The sequence below is a fragment of the Elephas maximus genome, chromosome 3, assembly GCF_024166365.1.
Source record: "Elephas maximus indicus isolate mEleMax1 chromosome 3, mEleMax1 primary haplotype, whole genome shotgun sequence".
Lineage (NCBI taxonomy): Eukaryota > Metazoa > Chordata > Mammalia > Proboscidea > Elephantidae > Elephas > Elephas maximus.
Genome location: NC_064821.1, coordinates 200,059,669 through 200,071,970, shown reverse-complemented (window position 1 = coordinate 200,071,970; position 12,302 = coordinate 200,059,669). Strand labels below are relative to the sequence as shown.

The 12,302-nt window shown below is 42.8% G+C and overlaps 1 protein-coding gene across 1 annotated transcript in view; it reads right to left on the bottom strand.

Annotated features, from left to right (window-relative positions):
- Window positions 1–6,579, bottom strand: part of SDHC (succinate dehydrogenase complex subunit C) — a 129,448-nt gene extending 122,869 nt beyond the window's left edge. The window contains exon 1 of the mRNA XM_049881058.1: window positions 6,575–6,579. The gene's annotated coding sequence lies outside the window, so the exon portion shown is untranslated. The remainder of the gene's footprint in view (window positions 1–6,574) is intronic.
- Between the last annotated feature and the right edge of the window lie 5,723 nt (window positions 6,580–12,302).

The window sequence follows — 12,302 nt, the reverse complement described above, 5'->3', positions numbered from 1 at the left end:
GGGCTCCTAAAGTTAATTTTCAACTGCTTATTCATTCAACATCAGTCTGAAAGTGTGCCCTCCACTGTGTGAGGCATGACTGTGAAGCTATTGAAAAAGGACACACTTAATGTGACCTTGCATCTATTGTCACCACTAAAATAGGTTTCAATATGCAACCTATCTCCCAGAATCTAGCTTGTTTTTTCCTGCAGTTCAGGTAGTAACCCAGAATGTGGTGGTCCATGTTTCAGTACCAAACTAGCCAAGCAGATTTTGCCAGGGTGTAGGGAGCAGGTATAAAAGAGATTATTTTTCAATAAGATGAAACTTTACTAAATAATTACTGTGTTATATATATATATATTGAAAAATTATGATCAGAACAAGATGTAAAGAAATAGAACATCTAGGTAAAAGTGATGAACTTTTTGATAACTTCAATTGTTATTTCTGCTTATCTAAATACCTAGCTTTCATTTCTACTTTAAGGAAATCCTTTAAATTCTCTTCCCTATCATTTTTTTTTTTATGATAGCCCTAGGCATTGTAAAACCTCTCAGACTATTTAGAGCTTCAGTCAGCCAAGGCCAAACACTTTCAACTTCAGCTTTTATACTCTTTTGATGATTTCTTTCATAGTCTATTGTAACTCAGTTATTAATAGCCGAGCTTCTCTCAGTCAGCAACCACTGATCTCTTCTCGAAAGCTGGATTCCGGTAAGATCTCAAACAGCCTCAGTGCTTTTACCTTTTAGCTAGACCCTCTGTGCTTTTACCTTTTCTCTGCCAGGTCAGAAAGAGAGAAAAAGGAAAAAAAGATTACCTATTTTTCCCCCACTCACCTGAGATCCCCTGACTCTCACTTTCCTGTGGGAATCTGGTTGCCTAAGTGACTAAATGTCTAACTAGGCTAGCTCCTACTCACTCTATGCAGCCTACACCTCTGGCTTCCCCCACCTTTCTAATGAACAGCTAATTGGCACTGAAAATATTTTCTTTAGTAAAGCACACCTTGCCAAAGTTTTTAAAGAGCTATGCAAAGATTGTATCAAAGAGAATTCAAGATCATAGATTAGGGGTCAGCAAACTTCTTCTATAACAACCAGATAATAAATATTTCAGGCATTGCAGGGCATATGGCCTCTGTCACAACTACTCAAATCTGACATTATAGCCCGAGCTTTTATAGGTGTGACTATGTTCCAATAAATATTTGTGGACACTGATGTTTGAATTCCATATAACTTTCACAAGCATAGTGCAATGAATCGCTTTTGTATGGCCTTTCTGCCATGGTCTTGTGACTCCTACAGGATAACTGAGTGTTTGTGGGCCACCAAGGAGATTGGACAGCCTGCTAATAAAGCAAATAAGTTGAACGGAACCCCTCAGGGAGGGGGTGGGACCATGCAAATAAGGTGTATGGAACACCAACAAGGGGATTGGTCAGTTTTGCTATCCTGATAGCCTTGAAAGAGAGCCAATCCCAAAGCAGAGAGGAGACTTCTTTACCACCAAGAAAGAAGAGCCAGAGCGGAGTGCAGGTCCTTGCCCTGAGAATCTCCTAAAGCCAGCAGAGAAGTAGAGAGTGCTGTGGGAGGGACAGCTGGTGTCAGAATTGGTAAAAAAAAAAAAAAAAAAAATGTTGGAGAGAGGCGGTATATCTGACTTCTGCCTCATAAGAATCAGGGTTGAGCTGTTGAACTTGATTCTCCTCCCCTCTTGTAAAGTCACATGAAGAGGTCAGACACTGCCACTACACCATTTTTCAAGTTGGTGTCAGCAGCGGGATTCATTACAATGGCTCGATACTCATGGAAGCATGGAACTTTATAAGAAAGAATGAAGGGCATGGGAAGTGAAACTTTTAATTCTTAGATGGCTACTTTGGTTGTTGTTACCTGTAATGGCTGAAAGTAAGGGATGTTATGCTGGAGCAGCAGATAGGGAAATGGAGAATAGAAAAGTCACATCTGGAGTGGCTTGGGGCAAAAGCCAGGCCAGTTAAGCAAGATGATTGACAGGGGGCCAGGGTCTTCTGTTTCCACCCAGCCAGAGACCCAAGGCCATATGCATATGAATGGGAAGATAGTCAAGATATGGAGAAGAAAAGATGAAACTGGAATGTTTTCAAAAGAGTTATGTATTTATTTGACTATACTATGGATATTGAATGTTTCTCCTACCTAGTGTTGTAAAAAAGACCTACATGTATGATGGAAATGCATATTGGGTATTACAGATTACAGATAGCATGTAACTCAGCCTTCAAGCAATACTTGATTCAATATGCTAAAAGGGGAACTAAGATTTCCCAAAAGAAACACAGGCCATTGGTTTGAGTGCAGTGGTCCTATGTATACAGTATTGGCTTAGGTTGAAAACCTGAGCCCCACCCAGAACCTTCTGAGCCAGAAAATTTGCATTTGTAAAGACATAAAACCTACTTAGAACTACTGAGAGACCAAGAAATTTGCATTTGGAGGAAGGACTTCCAGGGAAAAAAAAAAAAATAATAACCAACTGTTTTGCTTTTTGAATTACCAGCAAGGGTTTTTCCACTGGATGCAATGAGGCAGGAAAAGTCAGTGCCCATCAGAAGAACCCCCCCTTCCAGAACTGGAAGTTAAAGGGAGCAGGAGAGTTGTTAGCCTGCTATGCTCGCCTTGGGTAGAAGTGGGGGAAGGGCAGTAATGAACAGATGGGCTGAGTTTGGACATGTTCCATTGGGGCACATATTGGCTTAGCCCATGGGGGCTAGGGATGAGAGAGAGAAGGAGCTGGCTGGCCTGAAGTGCCGGGAGGTGTGTGGACTCCCAAGCCTAAGGCTGACATCCACTGGCCTAGCCTGTGGGGTCTAAGGATGACCTGACCAGAACCCAACTGAATGAAGAGTAAGAGAGATGTTTGACACCACAGGCTGGTGTAAATTGCTGTAATTCGATGGTTTTTCTGGACTGGACTTTGCTCATAGATGCAGATACTCAAAGTTCCAACTGGAACAGAAGATTCTTCAAACCAAGGAACATGCTTGTCTCTTCAGAATATGGTTTGATAGGGACAGGCAATTTAAACATTAGCTATGTAAAATAGGGGCAGATAAAGACATGAAGTGGCTGGCTTACACACTTTCATGGGTGTGTTGACACTCAAAATGAGGGAGACAAAGGAGGATCCCCACTGAACTGTTTTTTCTTGACTGGTCTGGGGAAGAGAGAGTCGGGGAGGATGCCAATAGGATTATCTGATTCAGCTGTGAGTGTTGAATGTTACCAGAGTTAATTGTGATTGTAAACATTTAATTGTAGAGGCTGTAAATGTGAAAGAGTGGACTGAGGGTGGAGGCACTGCTGGAGTGCAGTACAGTGGCAGAACTAATGTCCCTTAAAGGTTTGCTATGCTGACACCTTGTGAGGCTCAGAGCAAGGGAATAATCTCTCGGTTAAATTTTATCAGACACCACGAAGGGAGATTACTTTCAGAGAACCTGATCAGATCATGGGGATACCTGCAGTAGACCTGAACGGCAGGTATCTGAGTAACCTCACCCTGATGACTCTGCTCTACTGAAGAACTAATTGTTAGTGACTGTTTTGGAGTGGTAAAATGATTGGGAGGGGAAAGTTATCCTCCAAGTGTGAAAGAACCATGGCTAGAAAAGACAGGGTTTGGCCTGTGGTGTGGTGGATCACTTTTATATGGCCTTTCTCCCCATGACTTTGTAACTCCCACCAAATGAATGGGTGGGACTATGCAAATAAGGTGCCGGTGGCCCACCAAGGGGATTGGACAGCTAGCTGATAATGCAAATAAGGTGCACGGAACCCTTGTGTAGGTGGGACCACGTAAATAATGTGTATGGAAACTAACAAAGTGATCAGTCAATTTTGCCATCCTGCTAGGCCTAAAAGGAGACACAGAAAGAAAGAGGGAGGAGCTGTAACACAGAAGACAGTGAGAGATGGTGGTGTTGTGGTAGCAAGAGCAATAGCAGTGGGAGATGGCAGGAACCAGCAGACATACTGGAGGGAGATGTCTGCAGTGGGGCTTGTCATCCCCTGGAGCTAGGAACTTTATAATACTTGCTTGAGCAGGGGCCAGAGAAGCCTGCCTGCAGGCATGGCTGAAAAGAAGCTGTGCTTATTGAAGAACTGTATCCTGAGAGTTTCTGATCCCAAGTTGTACCCTGTTGCTTCTCTACCACAGTCAATGCCCACGGAAGCAGCAGTCAAGAAATCAAATGATATATTGCATTGGGCAAATCTGCTGCAAAAGACCTCTTTAAAGTCAAAAGCAAAAATGTCACTTTGAGGTCTAAGGTGCACCTGACCCAAGCCATAGTATTTTCAAATCACCTCATGTGCATGCAAAAGCTGCGCAATGAATAAGAAAGACCTAAGAAGAATGGATGCCTTTGAATTATGGCATTAAATGAAGAATTTTAAATATACCATGGAATGCCAAAAGAAGGAACAAATCTGTCTTGGAAGAAGTACAGCGAGAATGCTCCTTACAATCAAGGATGGTGAGACTTCATCTCATGTACTTTGGAGATATGATCAGGAGGGACCAGTCCCTGCAGAAGGACATCATGCTTGGTAAAGTAGAAGGTCAGCAAAAAAGAGGAAGACCTCAAAGAGAGGGACTGACACAGTGACTGCAAAAACGGGCTCAGACATAGCAACAATTGTGAAGATGATGCAGGACTGGGCAGAATATCATTCTGTTGTACATGGGGTCACTATAAGTTGGTACCAACCAAACAACAACTTGCCCAGTAAACTCCATTACTATGAGTATGGTCTGTAAGTTCTGTGTCGACATTGCAATGAGTTATCGAACCCAGCAGTGAAGAAGAGAGTGACATGGGAGGGACAGCTGGTGTCAGAATTGGTAAAAAGTTTGGAGAGAGGAAGTATGTCTGACCTCTGCCTCATAGGAACCAGCCTTGGGCTGTTCATCTTGATTCTTCTTCCACTTTGTAAAGTTAGAGGACGTCAGATGCCCCTGCCATACCATTTTTACAGCTGATTTGACAAGAGAAAGACTAAGAACAGGGAAACCAAGATGGAGGTATTGCAGTTATACAAAGTGTAAGAGTCCAGGCAGTGTTACAACCGTGACAGGGATGAAGGGACAGCGTCAAAAAACATAAGGCTCCATCAATGGGTGAATGGATAAACAAATTGTGGCATGTACATACGATGGAATACTACTTAGCCAGTAAGTGGAATTAAATCTTGATGGATGCTACAGTATGGATGGAGTGTGAAGACATTATGCTGAGTGAATAAATCAATCACAGAAGGACATATTGTACGACTTCACTTAAATAAAAAGACAAGAATAGACAAATGTGTAGGGACCAAAATTTATTAGTGGTTATCAGGGGTGGGAGGGAAGAGGAGAGGGGGGATTATTGCTTAAGGAGTACTGAGTTTTGTTTTACAGTGATGAAAAAATTGCATTCATTAAAGGTAGGGTTTCATACCCAATTAATGTAATCACAGATTGAATAGTGTCCCCGAAAAATATGTGTCAACTTGTCTAGGCCGTCATTCCCAGTACAGTGTGGTTGTCCTCCCTTTTGTGATCTGTTGAATTTTCCTAACTGTTGTAAATCCTAATCTCTGCCTGTGGTTAATGAGTCAAGGCTAGGTTATGTTAAAGAGGATTAGTGTGGAATGCAACACCCTTACTCAGGTCACAACCCTGATCCAATGAAAGGGGAGTTTCCCTGGAGTGTGGCCTGTATCACCTTTTATCTTACAAGAGATAAAAGGAGAGAAGAAGGGAGCAGAGCAGAGAGAATAGGGACCTCCTACCACCAGAAAAAAAAAAGAGCTGGAAGGGAGTGCATCCTTTTGACCCAGGGCCCCTGTGCTGAGAAACTCCTAGACCAGGGGGAAGATTGAGGAAAAGGACCTTCCCCAAGAGGTGACAGAGAAAGAAAGGCTTCCTCTGGAGCTGGCACCCTGAATTCGGACTTCTAGCATCCCAAACTGTGAGAGAATCAACTTCTGTTAGTTAAAGCCATTTACTTGTGATATTCCTATTATAGCAGCACTAGATAATTTTTTTTTAGATAACTAAGACAGCGTCAGTAAGTTGTATACCTGTAAAAAGTTGAATTTGAAAAAATTGTGTGATAGATATAGTTAGAAAGACAGAAAGAAAAAAAAAGTACTAGTTGTTGAGGCTGCTTATATACAGCCACACACCTCATAGAATTTGATTCCTTGGTTTGGAGCTTTAGGGTCATGATTTCGTGGGGTAGACCAGTTAATTGGCCTAATAACATGTGTAGTTCTACTTCCTGGCTCATTGCGTACTGGTCTTAAAAGTTTGCAAGTGGCTGTCCAAGGTACAACAATTGGTCTCTATTTGCCTGGAGCAAGAGAATCAGAAAAAAAAAAAGGAGAAAATGGAATGTATGGCTAATAGCCTCCATAAACTCCTGCTTCCTTTGCCATGAGACCAGAACTCGATAATGCTGGCTACTATCATTGAACATTTTAATCAGAGATTTTATAGAAGAATCCTGATCAAAGGGGGGAAAAAGCAAAACAGGATTTCTAATTCTCATAGAATCCAGCATTTCTGGAGCCATGGAAGCTAGATGAACCCCTGAAACTATTACTCTGAGATCTTTAAACCTTAAATCAAAAATATCCCCTGAAGTCTTCTTAAAATTGCAGTGAAATGGATTGCTTTTATATGCCCTTTCTTGCCATGGTCTACAGCTCCCACCAAAGTGATTGGGTGGGACTGTGCATGTAAGGTAGTTGTGGCCCACCAAGTGGTTGGTCAGCTTTTCCACTCCGCTAGGCTTAAAAGAGCCAATTCCAGAGCAGAAAAAGGATCTCACCACCACCAAGAAAGAAGAGCCAAGAGCAGAACATGTCCTTTGGACCCGGTATCCCTGAACTGAGAAGCTCCTGGAACCAGGAGACCAAGAAAGAGACAGAGACAGAGAGAGCTGTAACACTGAAGATGGCAAGAAGCGGTGGCAGAGAAACAGCAGCGAGAGATGGTACAATGGGCTTCTCAGGCCACGAAGTGAGACAGTTGAGTGCCTTTGGGCAGGAGGCTAACTGGTGGAATTGGGTGTTTCTGGGCACTTACTGCAGAGATAAAAGAGCTTTGAAACACTTACCCACGCAGGGGCAGAGACCGAGGGACCAGAGAGAGATGTGCCTGCATGCGCAGCTGTAAAGTGGCTGTCCTGATGAAAGAACTGCATCCTGAGTGTTCCTGAACCTGAATTGTAAACTGCTAATTCCCTAAGAAGCCCTGGTGGCACACTGGTTAAAGCAATCGACTGCTAACCAAAAGGTTGGTGGTTTGAAACCACCAGTGGCTTCATAGGAGCTTCTGTAGAGATTTATAGCCTTGGAAACTCTATGAGGTTGCTATGAGTCAGAATCGACTTGATGGTAGTGGGTTTGGTTTTGGCTACTTCTTTAACAAGCCAAATAATCATGAGTATTGTCTGTGAGTTCTGTGTGGCCACTGTAAAGAATTATAGAACTCAGCAGAGATGCAGAGTGTGCCAAGGGAGGGATGGGAGGGGTGGTTGGTGTCAGAATTGGTGAAAATGGTGGCAAGAGGAGGCATGTTGGACCTCTGCCTCACATAGGAATCAGCCTTGGGCTGTTGATCTTGATTCTCCTTCCCCCTTGTGAAGTTAGAGGAGGTCAGACAGCACCCCCACACCATTCTTACAAAAAACAATAGTTTAGGGTAAATAGTAAGGAATGTCTGCCTTGAGCATTGTGCTCGTTTAAGACCTACCTATATGGGATCAAACTGACAAAAGCAACTTGAAGGATTAGATAGGAAACATAAGAGGCAGTGAATTTATTTTAATGGGAGGAGGAACAATTCGGAAAAGGAAGGTGAGAATGGTTGCACGACTTTAAGAATATAATCAATGTCACTGAATTGTTGAATTGGTGCATGTTCTGCTCTGTGTATTCTCAACAACAACAACAAAAATAAAATAAATTATATATATATATATACAAAGAAACATGAGACATAAGGAATCAATAAGCCTTGGTGACTAAAAAGATTTAAGGGAGGATTCAAAGTGACTTGGAATTTAGGACTGGGAAATTGAAAAAATTATTCAACCATTCACTGGATTTTTTAAAATGTTATTTTACTGTTGCAAAATACATAGAATATGAAACTTGCCTTTTTAACCGTTTTTAATGCACAATTCAATGGGATTGATCACATTCGCAGTGTTGTATACCCTTTACCACTATCTACTTCTACTTCCAGCACCTTTTGCCATCCCAAACAGAAACTCTGCACCCATTAAGCAATAACTCCCCATGCTCCTCTCCTGCTAGCCCCCGGTCACCTCTAATCTACTTTCTTTCCCTATGAGTTTGCCTATTCTAGATATTTCATATAAATATAAGTGGAATTATATAACATGAGGCCTTTAGTCTGGCTTATTTCCCCTACCGTAATGTTTGCAAGGCTTATCCAGGTAATAGCATGTATCAGAACTTCATTTCTCTTTATAACTGAATAATATTTCATTGTGTGTATTGTCACATTTTGCTTATCCATTCATCTGTTGACGGACACTTGGGTCGTTTTCACCTTTTGGCTATTGTAAATAATACAGCTATGAACATCGATATACAAGTATCTGTTTGAGTCCATGGTTTCAATTCTTTTGGGTATATAACTAGAAGTGGAGTTACTGGGTCATATGGTAATTTTACGTTTAACTTTTTAAGCAACCACTAAACTGCTTTCCACAGCAGCTGCGCCATTTTACATTCCATTTACATTCGTTGACTATTAAGCTCACCTTATGGCCAGGACATGTACTGGGTGTTGGGACAGAAAGAACCATGCAGCATAGAGCTTACAGTCCTGTAGGAGAAAGACAGTCACATGAATGTAAAGGTGCAGTATTGACATAGGTGCTGTGACAGAAATCTGGGCAGGTGAAGTGGGAGTGCAAAGAAAGAAACAGAATGAGATTCAACCTGAACAGGCATCAGAATGGACTACTAAGAATAACAGGATCCTGCGGAACTGAAGTTTTAGATTTTAGAGACATTCACATACCGGGATGAGGATAAATGAAATAAGGTATATAAAGGTTCTCTGTAAACTATGATGTTAAAATGTTAGCTATTTTTATTTTTACCAGGGCCTTGTGAATAGATGAACTATTAGGGAAGAACATAGTAGAAAAAAAGTTGGACAGTTGAGATTGAGTCTTTGAGAGAAACCCATGGTTTTTCTTAACCCATAAACCAAACCAAAAAAAAAAAACCTACTGTTGTCAAGTCGATTCTTACTCACAGTGACCCTAGAGGCCCATAGGCTTAGGAAAAAGGAGAATCCCACAAAAGAAAAGGGAAAAAGAGCCATTAGAAATACAGGTGGAAAACCAGGAGTGCATAAGATCATACAGGCTAGGGAGAAACAGTTACAAAGACGAGAATGTGATTGTCAGGGGGCCAAAAGCAGTAAGAAGTTTAACTGGGAGAAACATAAGAGAACAGTCATTGAATTAGCCCACAGGAGATCACTGGCGAATTCAGAGAAAGAAAATAAAAACCAGATTATAAGGCACGAACAAAAGAGGTAGCCTGAAGCCTTCCTATTCAAAGAGGTATTTGTGCCCGGACCTGGGGGACCAAACAGGATAGTGCAGGCCCAGACTGGAAATTTGGCTCACTAGATACCTGACTGAGGTCAGCCAGATGTCAAATGCAAATAGAAACAGCAGGTTGCAATGGCTCAGAAGTCAGAAATGAGTCAGAAATCAGGCTAGATAGAAAACTAAAAGGAATCCTGCCAGAGAGTCAGGACAGCGAAGGGCAGTCACCTATGAAAGACAGCAGCTAAAGGGGAAATTGGAATGTGTCCAGATGATATAGAACCTCCAGTGCTAGCAAAATGCCTGGCACAAAGTAGATGCCCATCAAATATCTGTTGAATGAATGAATGAATGCATTCATACTTAATAAATAGCATCTGGTGCTTTAAAAAGAACACAACGCATTTGGACTCAGACCTTAGTTGATATCCTAAACCCATTTATTCATTGTAAAAAACGGTGGCATGGCGGTGTGGTGGGGGCATCTGGCCTCCTCTAACTTCATGAGGGGGAGAAAGAATCACCATCAGCATCAGCAGCCCCAGGCTGATTCCTATAAGGCGGAAGTCAGACATACCTCCACCCTCCAATATTTTTACCAGCCATCCCTCCCATGGCACTCTCTACTTCTCTGCTAGACTGATAATTTGTTGGAATGGCCACACAGAACTCACAGACCATACTCAGAGTCATGGGGTTTATTATGGGTTACAGTTCAGGATCAGGGATGACTCAGGATAGAGTTCTTCCATCAGGACAACCTCTTCTCAGCCGTGCCCACGTGCAGGTCTCTCTCTGGCCCTCAGCCCCTCTGCCAGGCCTCTGCCCCGCTCAGGCAAGGGTTACAAAGCTGTTTAGCTCTGCCTATAAGTGCCCAGGGGCACCCACCCCCCCTGCAAAGCTTGGCCTGAAGGGACTCAGCTTTCTCACTCTGTGGATTAACACACCCACGGTAACCACCTTACTCTGTGAGCCAAGAAGCTTACTGCACTGTCTTTCAAATGTCTCCCAGCTCTGCTGCCGCCGGTTCTCTGCCACTACTTCTCACCGACTTTCACCATCGCCAGTGTTACAGCTCTCTCTGTCTCCTGCGTCTAGGAGGTTCTGCACAGAGGAATACTGAGTCAGAAAGACTCACTCCACTCCCATCTCTTCTTCTTGGTGGTAGTGAAGACCCCCCACCCCACCCGCTGCAGAGGCTCATTTTAAGCCTAGCATGATGTCAAAACTCACCAATCCCATCATTAGGATCCATATACCTTATTTGCATGGTCCCACCCCTACAAGGGTACCATGAACATTATTTGCATTATTAGCCAAGCTGTCTAATCCCCTTGGTGGGCCACAAGCACCTTATTTTCATAGTCCCACCCAGTCATTTTGTGAGAATCACAAAGACTATGGCTAGAAGGGCCATATTAAATAACTATTGCACCATATTCATTCAATAAATATTTGTTATATGTGCCTGGAGTGTATATACAAGACCCCAAGGATCCAAAAATAAAAGATGCAACTCTTGGCTTTAACCTTTCACAGTGGATTGACAGAGTCAGAAAGAAACAGACAAGTGCTTTTCAGTGTGATAAGTGCTATGACAAAGGTGTGCACAGAGATGTAGCTCCAACTCACAGGCTCCCAAAGTTGATCTGCCACACTCAGGCCTGAAGAGCCAAGAGGATCAGGAGGACCAGAGGAGACGGGGTTGGCAGTGGGGCATGGTGATTCCAACCAAACAGAACAATAAGAGCCATTGTTCAGAGGTGAGTGAGCACAGCTTGTTCAGGGAGTTCCAACTATTTAAGCACATCTAGGGCTACAGTTTTTGAGGGCTACAGTGTGATGTGTTAGGTCAGGGATAGGGAATGGGGTGGGAATAGATGAGGCCAGAGTGATAAATAGGAGCTAGATCACAAAGTACACTGTGTGACGTGCTAAAGAGGTTGGCTTTTGTCCTGAGGGTGATGGGAAGCAAATGAAGAATTTTAAGCAGGGGAGAGACATGATCAAATTTGCATTTTAGAAATAGCAACAGAATGGAGGATGATTTGGAAGGCGATCAGGCTAGGAATACGGAAAATAATTTAATCAGCTAAGGCAGTAATAAGAGGAAAATGACAGGCGTCTGAACTAAGCTGAGAGGTAGTGGGTATGCAGAGGTCAGGAGACAGGAATGACAGGTCAGACATCTGATGGTTTCTTTTTTTTAGGCAGTGAGAGACAGAAAGGAGGCTAGGTGATTCCCAGCTTCTGGCTTGGTATCTGGCAGAGGGTGGCAGTGGAGGGGAGGGAAAGGAAGAGGGTAACAGAGTGAACACGTCTCAATTTCCTTCCATGTTCCAAGCACAGTGTAAGGAATTTTACATATATTACTTTATTTAATCTTCACAACAAACCTGGGTAGTGGGTGTTACTAACCTTTTATTTTCAAATAAGAAAACTGAATTTCAGAGAGCTTAACCCACCAGACCTCAACCAACACAGACGTTTCTAAGACCTTGGCCCAGCGTAGGCATATTGGAAGAGGGTGAACACATCAGTCAACCCTGAAAGCCTGTTCATCATGGATGCCGGGAGGATCCTGCAGCAGATTCCAGTCTCTGCAGACCCTGAGGCTGGGAAAGCATTTCTGTCCATAGAAGAGCAAGCTCAGAGACTTATGATGTCCCTAAAGCCAACACAT